This window comes from Grammomys surdaster, unplaced genomic scaffold (genome assembly GCF_004785775.1).
Source record: "Grammomys surdaster isolate TR1022 unplaced genomic scaffold, NIH_TR_1.0 136, whole genome shotgun sequence".
In the NCBI taxonomy this organism is placed as follows: Eukaryota; Metazoa; Chordata; class Mammalia; order Rodentia; family Muridae; genus Grammomys; species Grammomys surdaster.
The window spans coordinates 7,251,698-7,272,355 of NW_021604594.1; the positions used below are offsets into that span (position 1 = coordinate 7,251,698).

Here is a 20,658-nt window from a genome sequence, read left to right on the forward strand (position 1 = left end):
CCGCCCGCCGCGCCGGCGTCCCCGCGTCGTCCCCAACGCCCGCCAGCCCGGCCCGCGCCAGCCAGGTGAGTGCGGCCGCGCGGGGCGGGGGGCGCAAGCCGCGCGGGACAGGGACGCGCGTGGCGAGGGCGGGAGGGGGGCCGCGGTCCCCTCAGTCCGCTACGCCGCCGGCTGGTCCGCGCCCGCCGTAGACAAAGCGCCCGAGGTGCGAGCCCCGCGGGCCCTCCCCGCTCCCGCTGCCTCGGCCTCGGCCCGCATCCGTCGCGCCCGCGCCCTGGCGGGGTCCCTGGGCCCCGAATCCAGCAACAGGTTTGAGTGTCAGCCTGGATTCATGGGGTCCCCTTTCCCCGCGTGCGAGCATCCCGGGCAAGTCCCCCGCGCCCCCGCATCCCGGCCCGCTCCTTTGTGTGTGCCGGTAGCTGCCGGTGCGGGGACGCGGGCTGCTGGGCCCGAGCTCCGGGGTTGCCCGTAGGGCTCGGCTTCTCCGGGGCCTGCGGGCGGGTCACAGCCCTCTAGTCATAGACAGCCACAAAGAGAGGCCGGAGATACTTGGCCAGGACGCGGGGACCTGCGTTATCCAGTGTCCCTTAGAAAGGACAGTCGCAGTCTGCCCGGCTCTGGAGGAGATGGTGGGATTCACCCTGACTGTGGCTGGGGCATGCAGACACTGACAGCCCTTTGACTCTCCAGGCTTTGACACCTTCTCATACATGGCCCTCACCCAGACAAGTTGGGAATTCTGCTGTGGGAATAACTAGACAGCTGCGGTTTGACAGGTCCTAGCTGTCTTCAGGTTTTGTCTGTATCCAGCATAACCCACCATGCCTGCCAGCATTTTGACAAACTCTTACATTAAAATTGTCACTCAGGGTACCCTCATGTTGGAAAATCCCTGTGGTTTTCTCTGGTTGAATCATTTTTATTTTTTTTAGGGGGATAGATTTACCCCCATCAAGGAAGAAATCACAATAAAGAACAGTTTATCTTTGTTTACAAACCTTGAGACTTGTCACACCTAGCTAGGTTCATTGGTATGCTATTTTAGTATAACAATACTAAATAGAAGGAAAATATCTTCCCTTTGCTTTAGGCAATAAAATACTTTCTTTGTTCGAGAACCAGGAAGCCTTTACACATAATACTTTCTTGTGGACAGAACTTGGAGGCTGCCTTTGCCCTGTCACAATGATAACAACAGACCTCCAAAGGAATTGCTAAGCATTTGCACATCTCTATTGATTGCTTTTATATCCAGAATTCCAGGAAACCATTTTGCTGAATATGTATTCAGACATTCCAGATCAATTTAACCTTAAAAGTTGACCCTACTCTATGCATTTAAAGTTTACCAGCGTTTTAACCACTGTGAACGAGCCTTGGTCTATGGAAGATACTAGGATGCAGTGTTGGACCCAGACATTTTAAAGCAGAATGCAGAACATACAAGGACAGAAAGTAAGGTCTACCTGGGTTTCAGTTGATTGGCAGGTGCCTAAAGGTATTTTAAACAGGCACTCTTAACTAATGGTGTGTCTGAAAAAAAAACAACCAGAAAAAAAATCCCATTTTGGTGTATGTATATGTATACACATATGTATTCTGTAAGGATTCTCTCAGGAGAAACACAATTGAGTAAGTTTGATTTTTTTTTTTAAAGAATCAAGATTATAGCAGATTCGTACAGTTTCTTTGGAATAAGTTCACTTTATTAAAAACACCATTCACTCCTACTTCCAAAGCTTTTTTTTTTTTTTTTTTTTTTTTTTTGCGTTTGAAAGCAAACAGTAATCTCTGGGGGAAAGTAGGCTGTTTACTAGTGTACTGGTTAGTTTTGTTAACTGGACTTACCTGGGAAGAGGGAATCTCATTTAAGGAATTGCCTCTATCAGATTGTTGTACTGTATGTCTGTGGGAGGCAGTTTTTGATTAATAATACACGTGGGAGGGCCCAGGCCACTGTGGGCTGGTTCTGTTTCTGAGCTGGTGGTCTTGGCTTACATAAGAAAGCAAACAGAACAACTGGCTTCTGCTTCAGTTCCTGCCTTGAGTTCCTGCCCTGATTACCCTGCTGGAAGGGAATTGCTGGTGAATTAGACCTTGTAAAGTGAAGTAAATCCTTTCCTCCCCAAGTTGGTTTTGGTCAGTGTTGTATTACAGTAGCAGAGACCGAATGAGAATAGAAAAGCAGGGCATTTCAAATAAAAGGAAGAGAAACTTAGATTTCTGTAGTAGGCTTATTTGAGATCTATCTCATGCCATAGAATTCACTTTTTTTAAAAAAAAATATTTATTTATTGTATATCTGTACTCAGTACACTGTCACTTTCTTCAGACACACCAGAAGAGGGTGTTAGATTCTGTTACAGATGGTTATGAGCCACCATGTGGTTGTTGGGAATTAAACTCATGACCTCTGGAAGAGCAGTCAGTGCTCTTAACTGCTGAGCCATCTCTCCAGCCCTAGAATTCATTCTTATAGTGGACAGTTTTGTAGTTTTGTCTATTCGTGAGATTATGTAAACATCACAGCCAGTTCTAGGCAAACATAACTGTTCCTTGTCTCTGTGGATTTGTCTGTCTTCTTTGGGCATGCCCTATGTGGTCTTTAATTCCTTAGCCTGTCATCAGTGTTCATCTATATTGTAGTATACCATTTTTATCACAGAATAATATTCCACTGTATGGATATACCGAAATCTATTAATTCAGCTGATGTGATGTTATTTTATATGACTATTTTCTGTAATGCTGTGGTACATACTCATTTTCAGATATTTTATGTATATATTTTAATTTCTTTTGGGACTATACCTCTGTGCGGAATTCCTGGTCACATGGTGAAGACAGTGTTTCGAGGGACCATTAAACTGTTTCCCGTAGATGCTGTACATTGGTAGTCTCACCACTAATGTGTGAAGTTTCTATTTTCTTTAATTTATTTTTGATGTGGTGTTGGTGATGATGCTCAGAATCTTACACATGCAGGCATTTTACCAGCTAAGCTACACCTCCACCCCTGACCCGAGGTTTCCCCTTTTCTATATTTTCACTGCTAATATTTGTTTTATTTGATGAGCCCTGTCAATCCTAATGGGCGTCAAGTGAGGTAGTTTTTATTTGCATTTCACCTTCTTATGTTTCTATTAGTATTTGCATATTTTCCTTTGGAGAATGTTTATAGTTTATGCCTGCATGGGTATTTTTATATTTAATCTCTAAATTGTTCTAGAAGGTAGACTTTATGAGGTTTACTTGTAGGTGCAGAAAGAGCCTATGATTTAGTTGTTTTTAAACTTTACTCTTAGAGACAGAGTCTGTCTTTTGACTTTACTTCCTGCATTCTTCTGCTCGATGAGGCATGCAGATGTTCCATTTTGCTTGGTTAATGAATGGCAAAACTGGGGGAAAACTTAAGCCAGATATAAGGAAGCAAGTGTATGAGCTTACTGCTTTGTTACCAGATTTTGTTATGCTTTTAAAGATAAATTGTTTCCTGCCATCCTAATGGAGGGAAGTTATGGTTACTTTATTTTAGATGCGGAAACAGAGTATCTATTTCTTCATCCTTACCTGATCCTACAGTCCTTGTTCATGTGGCTTCTATTTTCCCATTAATTTATTCCCTCTAGGGCTAAAATAATTAAATGATTTGTACAAAAATAATCATATTTCTCTGGGTTAAACTTGAATTGAATTTTAGTTTGGAGGGTGCAGTTTCACTTTGAAGCTTTTATGCACCCATTAAAATTCTAATGTGTGGAGAATTTCCAACTCTGTAGAAGCTAGGTGGGGCCCATATAGATTTATTCTTCATGGCAAATCCATTGCACAGTGTGGTACCTGACACGTAGGCAGGGACTGACATTTGTCAAATAAATGAGTGCAAATACATTTATTAATGAGAAAAAAGATAATTTTTTTTAAAAGAATGAGATTTAGAGAATCTGGCATAGATAAAGATTAGAAATTGACTCAGCTCTCTCGGCACCATGTCTTATGCAAGTAAGTGGTCTGTTTAAGAACCTGGTCTCTGGTCTGCTTGTTTCTACTGTTACCCAGTAGACACTTGGAGTACTTGGACCCTGGGTATCTGTTGATTGAGTGAATGAGCGTGTGAGTGAGTAAAAAGAATTAGTGTTGGCTGTCCTAACTAGAGCAGCTGCAGGAAATGAATAGTTAGACCCTGCTTTTGACATGTAGTTTTATTTATCAGACATGGAACATGCTAGCTATAAAAACTGAAAGAATCCTGGGAGTGTCTTCCCTTACTTCTTGTCTCTTTACTTCCCCTTGTCCCTGCAGCCATCCTTGTAAACAGTGTCATTCCCATTTCTATACCTGTATCTTTGCACTTGTGTGTGCATGTACACACATTCCCATGGCCCACCACACACATACAGAGCATTGCATTCACGGGAGGCTTTCTTCCCGATGGTATCATAGTTCATGGATCCTTCTGCTTTTCACTTGAATATATTAAGACTTCTGAATCTGTAGTCACACAGGATAAATACAATGTTTATATTCCCTTTTCAATTTGTCCTTGCCGGATGGATTTTGGCATCCAGATTAAACAGAGCCTTCAGAGATAAGTGGGACACTTTCCCTGTTTCTGAGCTCTGGGGCAGAAAACACTGCTTGTCTTGTCAGTATGCATTAGCTATCACCTGACACCTGTGGGGAACAGAGCACCCTGAGATGACCTTTCTGATTTTCCCCATTCTTTCTGTACTATCAGATTCCTGTACTTGTTTTCTGTTACACTTTATGAGTTGACAAAGGTAGATGATTAACTAAGTCAGTATATGTAGGGTCATAGTGGCTTTTCTCATAGAGAATGATAGTGTAAGCCCTACACGTCTGTTTACTGGCTGTGAATCATAGGTGGGGTTCTTACCCTTCTTATTCTAATTCCACTATCTTATGCAATTTGATAATTTATACTCACAGGCTCTGGAAATGTTAAGTGAAATATGGGGTCATAATATGAGAAAGCCAAGTAGTTGCATCTAATAAAAGTGAAAAAGACAGGAAAAAGTGTAGTTTGCTTAATGTATGTGAAACCCCTTGTCAAGCCCCTGTACTACATAAACAGGAGTGGAAGACATGCCTGTAATACCCAGCATTTGGGAAAGGTTAAAGATCAGAACTCTTGTCCTTGGCTGTAGAGGGAGTTTGAAGCCAGCTTGGCATATGTGAGACCATGTCTCATGAAAAAAAAATAATTGGGCTTGGTAAGAGTTTTCAGTGGGAGGAGGTGCTTGATGGCAAGCCTGATGTCCTGAGTTCGATCCCTGAGACCCACCTGGTGTGGAGCGAGACCCAAGAACAAGTTGTCTTTAACCCCCCCCCAAAAAAAAAAAATTGAAGTAAAGAAGAAAAAAAAGTTTCCTAGTAATAAACTGCCACATGCTTTTCAGATATAATTTGTTACTGTGGCTGTTGTGATCATGCTGTAGCTTAGTAAGAACAAACTTAAGGGGACAGAGTGATGGTGCTTGGCTGGCTTCCACTGAGTTGGAAGGATTTGTAAAATCTCCAAGGCTATCTATTTAATTTTGGCAGGCAGGTCTTTCCAAATACTCGAGTCTTTTGAGGCAGGAAAGCAGAGGAAAGTCGTAGAGTGCAGAGACCTGGGTTAGTTAGCCTTGTGTTATCTATCATCTGTTACCTGTTATCTATTTGATTTCAGACAAGTGAGCTTCTCTCAGTAAAAGGGGATGACAACACCTATTATATAGGTTAGTCTTGAGGAAGACGATTATTGTGGTGACTGGCCTCTTGTTGGTATTTGAATACTTTCTCTTCTCTTTTTGTTTTTTTTCTCCCTCTTTTTGCAAACAATTAGTGACCAACCAGGTGATTTGGATCAATAAAATGAACTGTAGGCCTAAGTCAGAGATGGAGACTGTCAGAGTTGCTAACCATTGGCCTACCTGCTCAGATCGGTAGCAAAAGAGCTGATCTCGTCCCCACCTGACAGTTCCTGGCCAGGTCTTCATTCATTACACTCGCCCCTTCTTGTGGTGGGGGATAGTGGGCCCTCAGTACAGGGAGTTAAGTGTAGTGCCCTGCACACTGAAATACTGATGTACAAACAGCCCATCCAGGGTCGAAGGAGACTGCTTATTTATTAATGAGTTCCATGAATAAAATACAGATAGAGAATTGTTAATGTGTCCTAATGTCTGTGCTTGAGAGTGGCCTTTTTTTTTTCTCAATACTTTGTTTTGCCCATGATTGTTTTACCTACATAATTTATTACTCAGTACTCATTCCATTTCCAGTTTGCTCAGGTAGAGAACGTGGGGGGTAGAGGCCCTAAAAGGAAGCCCAGTGTTCTGTGACTGTGGGGGGGTGTATGTATGTTAAGACCCAGGCAGGACAAGTCTCTCAAAATTCAGGATTTGCAGAAACTGCAGTTTCTTGGAAAGAAGCTGAGAGAATCTGCATTAGAATTCCCTGTCTTCTCTGGACTTGCAGAGTCATTTAAAAAGGAGCCTGGCCTTGTCAGCTGTTTGTAAAGAGCTATTGATTATATTCTCGAAAGATGGTAATACTGTTTTTCCTTTAAATAGGGATCGCTGGACTGTTTGCTTCTCTTTCAGCTTCATTGATTGGATATCTTGGCATGCTTTGAGTGAGGGATATGCAAAACTAAAAATGGTACTGGAAGATCACAAGTGAAATTGATGTCTAATAATCCCACACAGGGATTGGGAAACTGGGGAGCTTCAGCTTCTACTTAAAGACGGTGGAACTTGCAGTGCTTAGGTTAGAGGAAGCTTTTGCCAGAGGGAGGTCAGTTGCACCATGTGGATTTTCACTGACATTGAGTAAGTCTTTTTAATTTTTTTTTTTTTTTTGAGAATGCCAAATGCATTGGGAGTCTGGGTAGAAGAGGCGGGACTCCATAGAGCTTATCCTTTAACTGGAGGCAAGGGATGAGAGTGCCAAGTGTACTGACCTAGGGCTCTCAGAGTTCCTGTCTGTCCCCAGATCAGGGTGCTGAACTGGGCTTTGGTAAAGTGTCACCAGCCTCCTGAGGAGCACCAACAGGAACAATGGCACCCTTTGAAGGTGTGACTGTGCATCATTTTCTCAGTTATTCTGTAGAGGTTGCTTTGCTTCATATAAGAAGTCTCCTTCACAAAGTCTTCTCTGTGGACTAGGTTTCCAAACTCTTATACTGGCCCCAAAAGCCAAAGCTGTATTTGAAACTCACCCCAGGGTGACTCAGTAGGTCTCCTGCTGAACAACCTGTAGCCTTTGTCTCAGCCCCAGCCTTGGTTCCCTGCTTTACAGCTTTAATAGTTTATAGCATGTGGTATAAATACATACACATGACCTCCACGGACATGAAGGCATGAGGACATGAAGGCAGACAGACTCATATATCAGGGGCCAGATAGGGTATATAGGCCTTGTTTCACAGGTCAGCTTGGCAGTAGGAGCTCTGAGCAGGGCTTGTTGCCATGGGTGGGAGTCCAGACAGCATGAGCGTTGGTGCTTGCTGTCCCTGGAGTAGATAAGATACACGGTGTGCTAAAAAACACAAAAGGTGGGTGGCTTTTAAGTTTAGATTTTTTTCAGGGAGAGAGGCCAGTTTGAAGAAGAAGCTGAGAATATGCTGGATCGGCAAGCAGTTAGGCTCCAAGGACATTTAAGGAGAAGTGATGTTGGTGGGAAGAGTCTCAACAGATAGTAGAGGAGACAGGGCTTCCTTTAATCTCTGAGTTTCCTTGTCTTTCCCACTCGTTATAAAAGTTAGTTGTGCTTTGAATAGGTAATGCATGCGTGGACTTCCGCTTATAAGAGGCAAGAAGACACCTGAAGACTTACTTTTATTCTTGTTCCCTGAACACTGTCCTGTGAAGCTGCCAGTCTTAGTAGGTTCCTGTGCCCTTCCAGAAGTACATGTTTTATCATGTGTGGTTTCTTACCCTTTTCACATTAAGGACACCTCAGACTCTATTCCCACAGTCTTCCAGTACAGTGCGCACACTGGCTGAACCTTGGCTTATTTTTCCTCATGCCGGTGCATGAAGAGCTTTGTTCTCCTCCCCCGCCCATTCTCTCTTCTTACCTCTCCTCTCTCTTCTTCTCTTCTTCCCCCTCCCCCCTCTGTTTCTCCATTTTTTCTCTTCCCCTCTCTTCCTGTCCTGTCCCTTTTGCTGCTTTCTTTGGAGGCAAGGTCTCTTGTAGCCCAGGCTATTCTGGAACTCTGTACAGCTGAAGATGACATTAAACTCCTGATTGCACTGCCTCCACCTCTCAAGGACCAAGATTATTGAATTATGTATGTATATTTTTTTATAGATACACTTTGCCATATTGCTGTGTTAACTATGAGCTACACTTCGTTCACATGATTTTCCTGCCTTAGACTACCACACAGCTGAGACTACAAGTGTATGCCACCCTTTTACAATTGTCTTTTAAAAATGTGTGTGCATTTATGTGTATGAGAAGTGTGTGTGTGTGTGTGTGTGTGTGTGTGTGTGTTTGCTGCTGGGGTCAAACTCAGCATCTCATGCAATACAAGTGTTGCCTTATGTGGGTAAGTGCTTTGACACTGGGCTACATATCCCCAGCCACTATATTGTACATGGTGTCCCTCTCATTCACATCACTGAGTTTCACTTTCCCCTGAACTTATCTTACAACGGTGGATTAGTCAAAACCAAACCAACATTGGCATGTCACTGGTGACTAAACTCCAGACTTTATTTAGGCATCATCGCTTCCCCATTTACTACCGCTTTTCTGGCCCATGATCCCTTCCAGAATACTACATTGCATTAATACTTTTCTTTTAGCTTGGCCTTGTAATTGTGGATGACTCTAATAGTTTGAAGTGAGAACTCGTCCAAATGTGTGTGTCTGATACTTTCCTCATCACAACCATGCTATGGGTGTATCTTCGACAAATCTTGATATTTCTGTAAACATTCCACGTACTTTATGTAAGCCTTGTCATGTAATAAACATTTGGGTGATTTCGTAAGTTATAGTGGTTGAGAGAGTAGATGTGGGAGCTTGGTCATCTAGGTCCAACCCTAGCTCTGCCCCAGCAATGTGACCTTGGATTACCTTTTCCTGGCCTCCCCCCCCCGCCCCCCCGCCTCCGTACCCACCTCCCAGGAGTTGTGGTAGGATTAAATGAGAAAACGTGTGAAGCTTAGGGGAACATCTGCCCTGACTCTGATGCAGGATAAGTGCTTACTATTATTAAAATTTGTACTCTTTTTGGATGTCAGAATAATACCATGATCAATTCCTTTTGTTTGCTTTGTTTTGTTATTTCACAGATAATGGAGAGGGAAGGTACTTGTAAGAATATTTCCAGAAACTGGATTTCAGGTCTCCTTTAGTTCGAGTTCTTTAAAGGAGCAGAGCTGAGAGAATGAACACAGCATTCAAAGGGGATTTCAGATTGGTTTACAGGCTGCAGTCTGGGCAGCCCAACAGTGGCTGTCTCATAGTTACTCAGTACATGGCACTGTATGTCTGAGCATTCTAACACTCAAATACTCAAAAGCCTGAAGGATTCCTGGAGAGCTGCTGGTCTTCAGTCTATGCTAGAATCCACAAAAAGTTGGTTCTAATATGTGGAAGGGGAACTACAGCCATAGGAGAGATGAACTTGCTATCAAGAGTGAGAGCAAGTAGGCAAAAAGTTTCCTTCTTTCATGTCCTTTTATGTGGGCTTCTACCAGAATGTGTGGCCTGGAGTGAGGTTGAGTGTTCTTGCTTCTCATAACCGGGTTAAGAAAAATCCATTACAGCATTGTCGAGATGGCTTGTGCTTTAGTTGATTCTAGATATAGTCAAGTAGACAACCAAGATTAGCCATCAAGAAGGAGATCCTTGATACTTGCAGTTCTTCTCTTTGGAAATATTGCTGAATTTCCCTCCTTGGAGGTACTAGTTTGTTTGATCAGGGATATCTGAGAAGAGTGGTATTATAGCATTGGCTGTGTAACCAAATTATTTGATCTTTGTCTATCCTTTGACAATTTCTTTTGTTATGAATTAGAGAATCTTTTGAAACTGAGGTATTAAAGAGTTTAGGATTTGGTTATGCCTATAATCCTGATACTTGGGAGACTGAGACAAGAGAATTGCCGCTGAGTTCAAGGGGAGCTGGAGAGGCATAGTGAGTTACGGCTGTGTTAAGGCTAGCTTGGCCTATACAGTGAGATCCTCCTATCTCAGACAAACAAGCAAGCAAAGCTTTGGTTTGGATGTTACTTGTTCAGAACCCATTTGTTCTCCATGAATTGGGAAGTGACGGGAAACTGTTGAGGTGAGGAATAACTTGGGAAAGACTAAAATACTGTACCTGTAGGGCATACCAGCCGAGCATTCGAATTCCATATTGCTGACTCCTGAACTGGCAAGCATGGTGACTGGGGATTCTTAGGGACTTAGGGAGTGGCCCTGCTGCTTCGAAGCTTTGTAATTGACCAAGAAGGAAGCTGCCAGGAGAGGGCTGGAAGCACAGTTTGTGGTTATATAAAGTAAAGCTCAAAACACAGCAGTCTGACATAGTTTATAACATGCAGATTTATTATTTTGCATAATAATTAGGCATGAAATGAAAGCTCTTTGCATATATAACCATGATTAGCAATAATGACGACTTGTAGAAGTTCTCCTGCATCGAGTTCTCCAGCTGGTGCGACTGTTGCCAGTCAGCACTTGGATCTGATACCTTCTACTGTTCAATAGCATCATCAATAACTGGCTCAGCCGTGTTCCATTGCCTTCCTCTCCTTTTTCTCATTGCTTAAAACAAGAGCGAGTCTGTTTTCCCAGCTTGCTGCAGTTTGGGTGTCTTTGCTTTTGCCTTTTAGCTCTGGGCATCCTGGACAAAAGCTTGGATGTAACATGTCCATCAAAGGCCCATGTGTCAAGCTGAGCCCCAGCATAGTGGTGTTGGGGGTGTGTGGACCTTAAGCACTGCAGTCTAGTGGTGGGTTCTTTGGGTCACTGGGGAACACTCTTTGTCTTCCTGTGCTGAGGGCACAATTCTACTCTGCTTGCCTGCCATAACATGCTACCTCACCCACTGTGCTTACAAGTAGTGGGGTCCAGTAGAGGACAACCTCCAACACTAGCCGGAGTAACCTTTTCTCTTGACAAGTAGGTGTCTGTGCTGTTTGTTAGAGTGATGGGGGGGGGTGCTTAGGTCTCAGCTGCCTTGGATTAACAGGATAAGTTCTTTGCTGTTTCTGAATTTGTCTCTTGTGTTGGAGAGTCTGTGAGGTAAACCCAGCACATTATGTGTGCCTCCTACTTAACCCTCACAAGATGAAAACTCCAGCACCAAGGAACACATAATTGGCACTTAGAGCTGATAGAGGGGTGGATACAAATGTGACCACCAAGCTGAGGAAAGGAAAGGGATGTTAAACTAGGACAGGAAGTAAACACTTGAGTGGAATCTGAGTCTGGTTTGAAGCTTTAGGGGTTTAGCCAGATGGAAGCAGACCTGTTTCCTTCACCCAGCTGAACCCAAAGCCAGAATTTCTCTTAGTTGCCTTAAAGTACAGTTCAGTCAGTCCTACTTAATCAGAGAGGACAGACTCCTGGGGACTGGAGATTCCATCTACACAGATGCCCTGAAGCACTTAGGAGCCAGGGGTGAGCTTTATGGTGGCTGAGAAGATAGGTGCAGATTTTACAAATGTGGGTGGGGCTTGTCTTGGCTTTATCCATACAAGAGCTTTGTGCTAAATACCTTCCCTGTGGGAAAGGTGGCAAAGCCCTTTCAGGATCTGGGTTTATAGCAAAAAGGAATGTACTGTCAGGGCTTTGTAATTTAGGATTTGTATCCCACTTACATCCTAAATACTTGAAAACTATCAGGCCAGAGACTGGGCGACAGGATGTGTTAGCCCTGGGGCGGCTGACTTACGCAGATGAACAGACTTGGATCCTGTTCTGCATACACAGTTTCTATTACAGTGTCCTTTGAGTGAGGCTGTTTTTGTACCTTGGAACTATTCAAGCCCAGCAGTTACTCATATCTTAGCATGAGTCATCCAAGCAGATATTTGTTTTTTTCTCCTAATACTTCCTTGAGATCAGATATTTTAGAAAAAAGAACGTTGGTAGGAGAGAAACTTTTATGATTTACATCTGTTTTTGTTTGTTCAGGCTGCTATTTATATCTGGTTTGTTTGTTCAGCGTGTATTCTGGGGGTGTTGTAAGCAATACTGATGTAGTTCTGATCCTTCTAAAGGCAGGAAAGTCTGAAATAAAGCAGTGTCAAGTTTGATGTCTGGTGTGATTCATAGATGGCATCATCTTGTTGTGGCCTTGCTTGGAGGACAGCAGAAGAGTTCTTTTTGGCATCTCTCTTGTGGCACTGAGCACTGAACTCATGGTTTTAAACATGCAAGACCCTGGTCCTCTTTTTGTTTAAAAACATGAGATAGCCTCAGTAAGCTGCCTAGGCTGGCCTTGAGCTCACTTTGTAGCCCAAGTGAACTTGAGTTCCTCTGTTGTCGTTCTCTGCTTGGCTGTGGCTGGAGTGTAGGTCAGCACATTTGTAGGATTTGGACATCTCTTTCAGGAGGATGCTGGTTCTATCTTCATGACCTAGTCATTACAGGAGGCCCATTGCCTCAGTGGTCATGTTGAGAGTTAGGACTTTTGAGGGAACACAAGCACTCAATGTTCAGCATATCTGTTGTGCAGACTCGGGCATGCTACTTCAGTTGCATTGGTGACATTTGAGCATGGAGCACAGGCTGCTGGAGGGAAGCATTGGTGACACGCCTACCCAGATATGGTCATCTGATATGTCACGTGATTCAGTGACTCAAGTCATAGAAGAACTGAGATGGCAGTGCTGAAGATTGAACTCAGGGCCTTGTGTATGCTTCTGCCACCCAACTGCACCCCAACACCAGAAGTAAACTTCAAACAAACAAACAAACAAACAAACAAAAATGTGTTTTATCCCATTCAATTATAAACAATTTCCACTTAACCAGTAAGAAGATATGTGCTCAGTGGAATTTGTTAATGGGAGCCCAATTCTTACATCATATATAAGCTGAGAGTTGGATCTCGGCCAACTTACGCCATGTAGGTTATCCCATGAGTTTGACTTTTGCCCCTTTCCTTTGGTCACCATCTTCTTGGGGATTATTTAGAAACTGCTCCTCAGTTTTGAAATAGTTGAAAATTTATTTCCCTTTCATGTTATCATTGTTTCTGATTTCTAGCTTGGTTTCATTGTAATCAGAGAAGACATTCAGTCTGATCTTAGTTGTTTCAAGTTTACTGGGGCTTGCCTGGGCTTATGTTGGGATGTGGTCCATGAATATTTTGAAAGATAGGCACATTCTACTATTTGATACATTGTTACATAAATGTTGATTAGGAATTGTGGCTTGATCTGGAGCTGTTGGGTTCTTTATTGTTGATTTTCTGTTTTTTTATGAGCTTTTAAGGGGCTAGAGCAGGGAGACATCGATGGGGGGAGGTGGAAGGGGAGAGGGAGAGGAGGAGAGAGGTGGAAGAGGTGAGGTGGTAGAGAGGAGAGAAAGAAATGGAGGGAAGCTGTCTGCTGAGTCTCCAGGTGTCTGTTGGTTACCTTTTCAGTTCTGTTTCTGCCCCATGTTTTCCAGCTTTGCTGTTAAATATGTGCTGTATCTTCATGAATTAGCACTCTTAAGTAATGTGCTCCTCTGTCTGATATTTTCTTTGCTCCAAAGTCAGCTTTGCGTATTATTAGAAGTCATCCTGTATTCCTTTGGTTACTAATTTTTTAAATTTATATATTTTTATTCTTTTATTTTCAACCTACCTCTGTAGTTACTCTGTAGCGAGCTTATGTTGGGGTAGATGGTGTGTGTTATAATCTCACTTACTCAGGAGGCTGAGGCAGAATCTAACTTTGAGTTGTGCCTGAGATACAGAGTAAGTTTAGGGCTAGCTTAGATATTGTCTTAAAACTAAAAAGAAGAAATGAGGTTAGCCTATGGGTCAGTGGTAGAGTGACTGTCTAGTGTGCTTCAGGCTTCAGGCCCTGAGCTCCATCTCCAGTAGTTACCTCTGTTATAGGCAGCTGTAGTTGGGTCCTGTTTCTTGAACCAGGGTAATTGTATTAGTATACCTTATGTATTTGCTGTGCAGTCAGGAAGCAGAAGGGTGACGGCTGGCCCTCAGCTTATGTCCTTTCTCTCAGGCTGGGATCTCAGCCCTCAGAATAGTGATGCCCACATATAGGGGTGTGTTTTCTTCTCTAGTAAAATCAATCTAGAAAGTTCCCAATAGGCATGCCCAGAAACTTGTCACTTAGATGATTCTAGGTCCTGTCAGTGTTCAGCATCAGAGTGTGTAACCTCTTGTACACTGTTACCGATTTACCAGTATGATGAGATAAGAAGCTTTGGTCCCCTCTCTTAGTCTTTGCTGTGTTTTGACAGACCTCCTGGCAGAACAGCTTAGAGGAGGGAAGATTCATCTGTGCTCCTGGTGTCATATATCTAGTCTGCTGTGGCAGGCAGGTCCTGGAGGAGCTCCAGGTAGCAGGGCCACCCCATAGCAGCTCCTCATATCCTGGTCACCAAGAGACCGAGCGGAGCGGCAGGAACTGAAGGGCGAGCTGTGGTTTTCAAACCCCTTGTGTCCTGCTTCCACCAGCTAAGTCCCGCCTCCTAAAGATTTTGCTGAACCCCCACCTTATCCATGCTTTAGAATATTTCCTATTCATAAAACCATTTTGCTTTAACTGTCAAACACAAGGACAAGAAAGTGTATTCACTGGTGCTTTTGTGTATCACGGTGTTTCTTTATGAGGTACAGTTAACACCACTCTTATTGACCCAGTCTTTAAAACTGTGTCCACTGTTGACATACTTGTCAGCTTCCCGTCATCTCCCAATCTCTTAAGTTTTTCTTTGGGCTCAACATACATTTGTTGTTGAGTGTAGCTTTGGGTTGACAACCTTTTTTTTTTTTTTTCCCTTCAGCGTTTGAAAAATATTGTGCTGCCTCCTTCTGCCTACCGTGGTGTCTGAGGAGAGGCCTGCTGTCATTTGAATTGTTTTTCAGAACACCGGGTAAGATCCCATTTTTCATTGAATGTGTTCTTTGTCCTGAGTTTTCAGAAGAGTAATTATGTTGTGGCTTGAGGCAGTTGTCTCGGGTTCTGTCCTCTTTAGGTTTCCCCTAACTTCTTGAACCTGAGCATGTGTATCTCTTGCCAGATCAAAAGCGTCTTGATTTCTCCTAGTACATTTTTATTCCCCTCTTCCCTGTTCCCTCACTTCTGGGACCAGGCTGATTTCCTCCTGTCAGAATTCTATGTAGTGCACGAGTATCTCACTGAGACGTCTCACCCGTCCTGGTATTACGACACTGAGTGATGAACCAGCCTTGATTTTCAGCTGTTATTTTCAGTGCTACTACTACTATTATTACACATTAGCTTCTCTTGTTTTCATGATTGTTTTGAAACATTACTGTTTAGTCTGTTTAACTTGTTCTGTATCCCAGTTCACCTCAAGGTTCTGATCCTCCTGCCTTAGCCTTCTAAATTCTTAGATTGTAGGCACCATAGGCATGTGCCACTGTGCCTAGCTTCCCTTTCAGTTTCTTGTAGCTTTTGTTTCTTTGGTGAAACTTTGTCTTTTAAATTTGTTTTAGCCATGCTCAAAATTGATTTTTGGAGGTTTTTTGTTTGTTTGTTTGTTTCTTGGTTTGAGACCAGGTCTCACTGTGTTGCCAGGCTGGTTGTCTAATTCCTGGATTCAGGTGATGTCTTAGACTTCCAATTACTCATAACACAGCCACGCACCATGCCCAGCACCTAGGCTGCATTACAGACTTTGATGGGATTCTACTGTGGTCTTCATGTGGGCTCCACCTCTATGTGGTCGGTGGGGGGGGGGAGGATATGGGATGTGGGGGAAGTGAAACTCTTGGCTCTCTGTAGTCTTTCCTTGTGTGTTGCCAAAGGCTGTGGTTGTGTTGTATAGCCCCACTGTTGGTATTGTTGGGTTGAGAGCCTTTCACTGTGGAGTCTGAGAGGCAGTGATGAAACAGAAACTCCACAGAGCTCATGTTAGGCTGCTTCCTGGGTCTCATGGTCCCTACCAGGCTGTCGTCTGTCCCTTTCACCAACTCCTTATGCTGTGTTAGGTAAATGTGCTTTCAGCTGTACCTAGGATGGGAAATAATAATACTAATGAGTACCAGTCTCAGTTAATCCCTGAATAGTTTAATATATTAGTTCTTAGACTTGGCCAATAATTTTGAGCACATCGTGGCTAGCTTTGGGGTCTTGGATTAATTCCTGTGCCCAGACCCAAGCCCCTGAATTCTGGTTCAGTTGATGTAAAGGGGTCCTTAGCTTTAACAGTTGTTGAAAACCCTCTCAATAACTCTAAGGTGTTAAGGTCTAAGTCACTTGTGGTTTCTGCTGTTCAAAATCTCTGTCTTGGTATGCTTCCATCTGCAGCCTAAGTTTTTGCCTTAACACTTTGTTTTGAAAGTTCTGTTGTGAGTTGTAATGGTTAGTACTGTCAAACTGATAAAATCTAGAGTTACTTGGGAGACAGGCTTCTGAGCAAGTCTATAGGGATTGATTGTCCTGATTATATAAATTGAGAGGGAAGCACTGCCCCTCTGGGTAGCCCCAGGGTGTGTGACCCCTGCTGTTTGCAGATAAGAATGCAGCGTGACCAGATGCTGCCAGCTCTTGCCCCCTTGACTTCTCTGTCATGCTGTCATACCTTGAACTGTGAGCTAAAAAAGCTCTGTGAAGTTGCTTCAGTAAGAGTATTTTTATTACAGAAACAGGAAAAGAAATCAGGACACTCATCCTGCAAATGGCTTAACCTTGTTGTAGGAAGCATTGTATGAAACTATTTGTTTTGCAAAGAGAAAACAACAGTTTATGAAAATGGAGATCTATATTAACTAATTTTCTTGTTCCTTTGACAAAATAGCTGTCACAAACACGGAGAGCAGGGTTTCTAGTTTTGGCTTCCAGCTCCAGGGCCAGCTGTCATGGTGGCCAACTCCAGTCTTCTCTCAGTCAGAAAACAGAGTGTAGAGGGCTGCTACCCCGCTCACTTGCCCTTTGCACGCAGTCCAGGGCCCGAACCCAGGGACTGGCACTGCCCGAGTGGAGGGTGGGATATCCCTCTCCATTTAACTTGATCTGAATATTCCCTTACAGACATGCTGAGAGAGTTGAGTATTTAAAAAGGTACTTATAGGAACCTTAAAGAGACAATAACATTTTCCATATATATTATTTCAACAAAGTCAACTATCTCTGTACTGGAGTTTATTATTAGCCCAGGATAGTCCCTACTTGGGTTCTTCATCCCTCACCCTCCTGGTTGCTTACATTTCAGAATATAACACCGTGTGTCACTGAAATTCATAGTCTTCTATTTTTTTAAGACCATTTTCCATTTAGCTTAGACTAACCTTGATCTCACTCGGTGGCCCAGAGTTCTTATCCTGTCTCTGATCATAGATGTGTGGCACCATGCCCAACTCCAAGGTAATCTTAATCTGACTTAGAATTTCTTTTGGCACAAACAATAGCATGTAGCTACTGAGAGTCTAAACATCTCAACTAGTTACAGACAAGGTATTGACAGACATTGGCAATGGATACTGAGTGTGGTATACTGTAGGGTCTTGTGACAGAACTATATGCAGGTGGCTTTGGCTTCTACTTGTAAAAGCAGTTCAGTCTAAGAAAAGAGGGGCAAGTCAGAGGAAGAAAGTAAAAAGGGAAAAGAGGCCAGTTAATAGAGAACATGGAGATAAAAATAGGAGGATAGATAAGAATTCAATTAACTTCTGGGACACTGCCTTTCCTTGGAGGAAGAAGTTTGGTGTTCTAGTTCTTTATTTTGGGCATGTGTGTTTAGATCAGGGCTTTGTGTTTGACCTCTATAAGTAAGACACATGCAGGATTATAACATGGTACTACCTTATCTCTAATTAGTTGTCCATCAAGCATTAGGTCTCTGTCTTCTTAGAGAGAAGCCCCCTTGGCTGAGGGGCTTGCTACCAAGGAGCTGATGCTCTGTAGGAAGCTTGTGGAATGACAGGAGACATCACTGGATCACTGTCAAATTCTCCATCGGCTTCTGGTTTTCTAAATGCACTAGATGCTTGTGTTTTCTTTAATGTGTGTTTTAATGAAATCTAAACCTTTGCCATGTTTTAAGTGATATAATTACATACTATCTACAATATCACTTCAAGATTTCTATGCCATGATTGGATCTCCATTTTTCTGGTGGGAGTAAGGCTGCCAGCTTCGTGGATGCTTGTCCTGGCATGTGGAGGCTGGCCAGTCTCTGTAACTCAACTCTGAGGGAGGGTCCGATGTTTAATGATACTGGAAGTAGGCCTGTTGCTGTGTTAGGCATATGAGGTCTAATTATCCACACTTGTTCTGAAACAGAAAGACTTTCATGATTTCTACCAAAAGCAAAAAAAAGTCTTATGATAACTGAACATTAAACAGCTTCTCTAGGGAGTGGGAGCTTACATCAGGTAAGCCCTTCGACCCAGGTTCCATTTGTAAGACCTACACAGTGGGCGGAGGGCTGATTCCCACAGATTGTCCTTTAGCATGTACACTGGGCCATGCACCATCTCGCCCCCCCCCCAAAAAAATAAAGGTGGTTTTAAAAAAGTATACATATTGTGTTCCTTGTATGCTGTAAATGCTCAGGACTTGGGGGGTGGGGAGGGGTTGGTCAACACAATGATAAGTGGAATGGGCTTAGTCCTGCCCTGCTGGAGCAACGTGGATGTTAACTGTCCATGCCAGCTCTGATAGGAACACATAGAAGGACAAGGAGGGCAAAGGTGAGGCCTGTAAGCCACAGAAGAAGCAGTGCGAAGTGGTCGTCAGCAAGCTCGGGAAACGTCAGGAAGACGAGACCTCCCAGAGCAGGGCTAACCTCTGTGTCAGGGGTTTTCACATTTTTGTGTTGTAGGATTCTTTTTTTTCCAGAGACGTTTTAACTTGGATAGCTATGTCACTAATAACTTAAGAATGTCTACTTTAAGACTGAGATAATTCCATTTTCTCCTATATTATATGCAACGGAAAGAAGGGCAGCTAAAATTGATAATGTTTCCTTTAACTTCTTTCCTGATACAAGATTATACATAATGGGTTTGGTCTTAGAACCAAGACAGCAAGATTCAGGACTGATTAGGTTTTTAATAGAATTGAATTTAAAGTCAGGAGTCATGTCTTTTAAACCACTTGGACAAAAGATGGTTATTATCCTTAAATATAAAGTAGCACTGCACTTGGTTCTTATGTTATTTTACTTACAGTATTAATTTCCATCTCAATCCATGATGTAAAAGCCTGTGAACAACAGTATCTGTACTGGCTAGTTTTATGTCAACTTGACATAAGCTAAAATCATTTGGGAAGAGGGGAACTCTTGAGAAAATACCCCTACCAGATTGTCCTACGAACAAGCCTATATTGCATTTTCCTAATTAGTGATTGATGTAGGAGGGCCCAGCCAATTGTGGGCGATGTCATCCCTGGGCAGGTGATCCTGGGTTCTATAAGAAAGCATGTTGAGCAAGCCACAGCAGCAAGCCAGTGAATAGCACCCTTCCATGGCCTCTGCATCAGCTCCTGCCTCCAGGTTCCTGCTTTGAGTCCTTGTCCTACTTTCCTCAGTGATGGAGTTTGCCCAGAGAGCTTCCACAGTAAGAGAAACCCAAAAGCAATGTCCTTCACTCTAGAACTGTAGACAGGAAAATGTAACATTTGCATCAGCTAAAAAATTAAGTGTGGGACTTGGTCTGTCTTACAGTCCTTTGGAAAAGCACATGCTGTTTCCCTTGTGAAGATGTGTATTCAACTTATAATTTTTAAAAGATTTTCTTAGATTTCTTCATTTTTTTCAGCAAAACATTATGGGGACTTCTTAACATCTTTATTTTTTACTGTGTGTTCTCAGCTGTGTATATGTGTACATGATATTATTCATATTAACACTGTTTGAGACATTTTTATAGTAGTGCAACCAGTGACTGTACTATGAGCTGTTCTCTATCAGGTTGTCTGATGTGTGTGGATGTACATGTGTGCCATTGAACGATATGGGAAAACTCATGAATACTGTAGTTGTACTGAAATTGCCTTCATCTTGAAATAATTTAAGGTTATAGAATGGTAACCAAAAAGAATTCGAAGAATTTCCATATAGTCTTTACCTTATGGTCTCCTAATATCAGCTCCATTTCTGTATTTAATTTTTTCTGTGCTGGGACTCAACTGAGGGCTGTACATATTCTGAGCCAGTGCTCTACTACTGAACTGTATCTTCTGATCTTGTCTTTCTTTTTTCCATCTTAGATTTCAGTTAGCATACAAAGTAATAGATTTTCTTATGGCATTTTTATGCATATTTAGTTTTGGTAAATCATTTCCCTCCTCCCTCCTCCCCTCCCTCATTGCTCTGTTCCCCAGTCTCCACTTGTACCGTTCAGTCCCCAGAATTCTCCTTTCTACTTCTGTGTCACTTCTGTTCTACTCTCTTCCCCACAACTCTCCTTTAAAGTCCCTTTCTGACCTCTCATCGAACCACTGCGAAGTCTCCTTACTTCTATTCACACTAACACCC

General features: G+C 42.9%; 1 protein-coding gene across 1 annotated transcript in view; it reads left to right on the plus strand.

Moving 5' to 3' along the window:
- Nucleotides 1-20,658, plus strand: part of Sestd1 (SEC14 and spectrin domain containing 1) — a 127,321-nt gene that overhangs the window by 33,322 nt on the left and 73,341 nt on the right. The window contains exon 2 of the mRNA XM_028762927.1: nt 14,995-15,084. The gene's annotated coding sequence lies outside the window, so the exon portion shown is untranslated. The remainder of the gene's footprint in view (nt 1-14,994; nt 15,085-20,658) is intronic.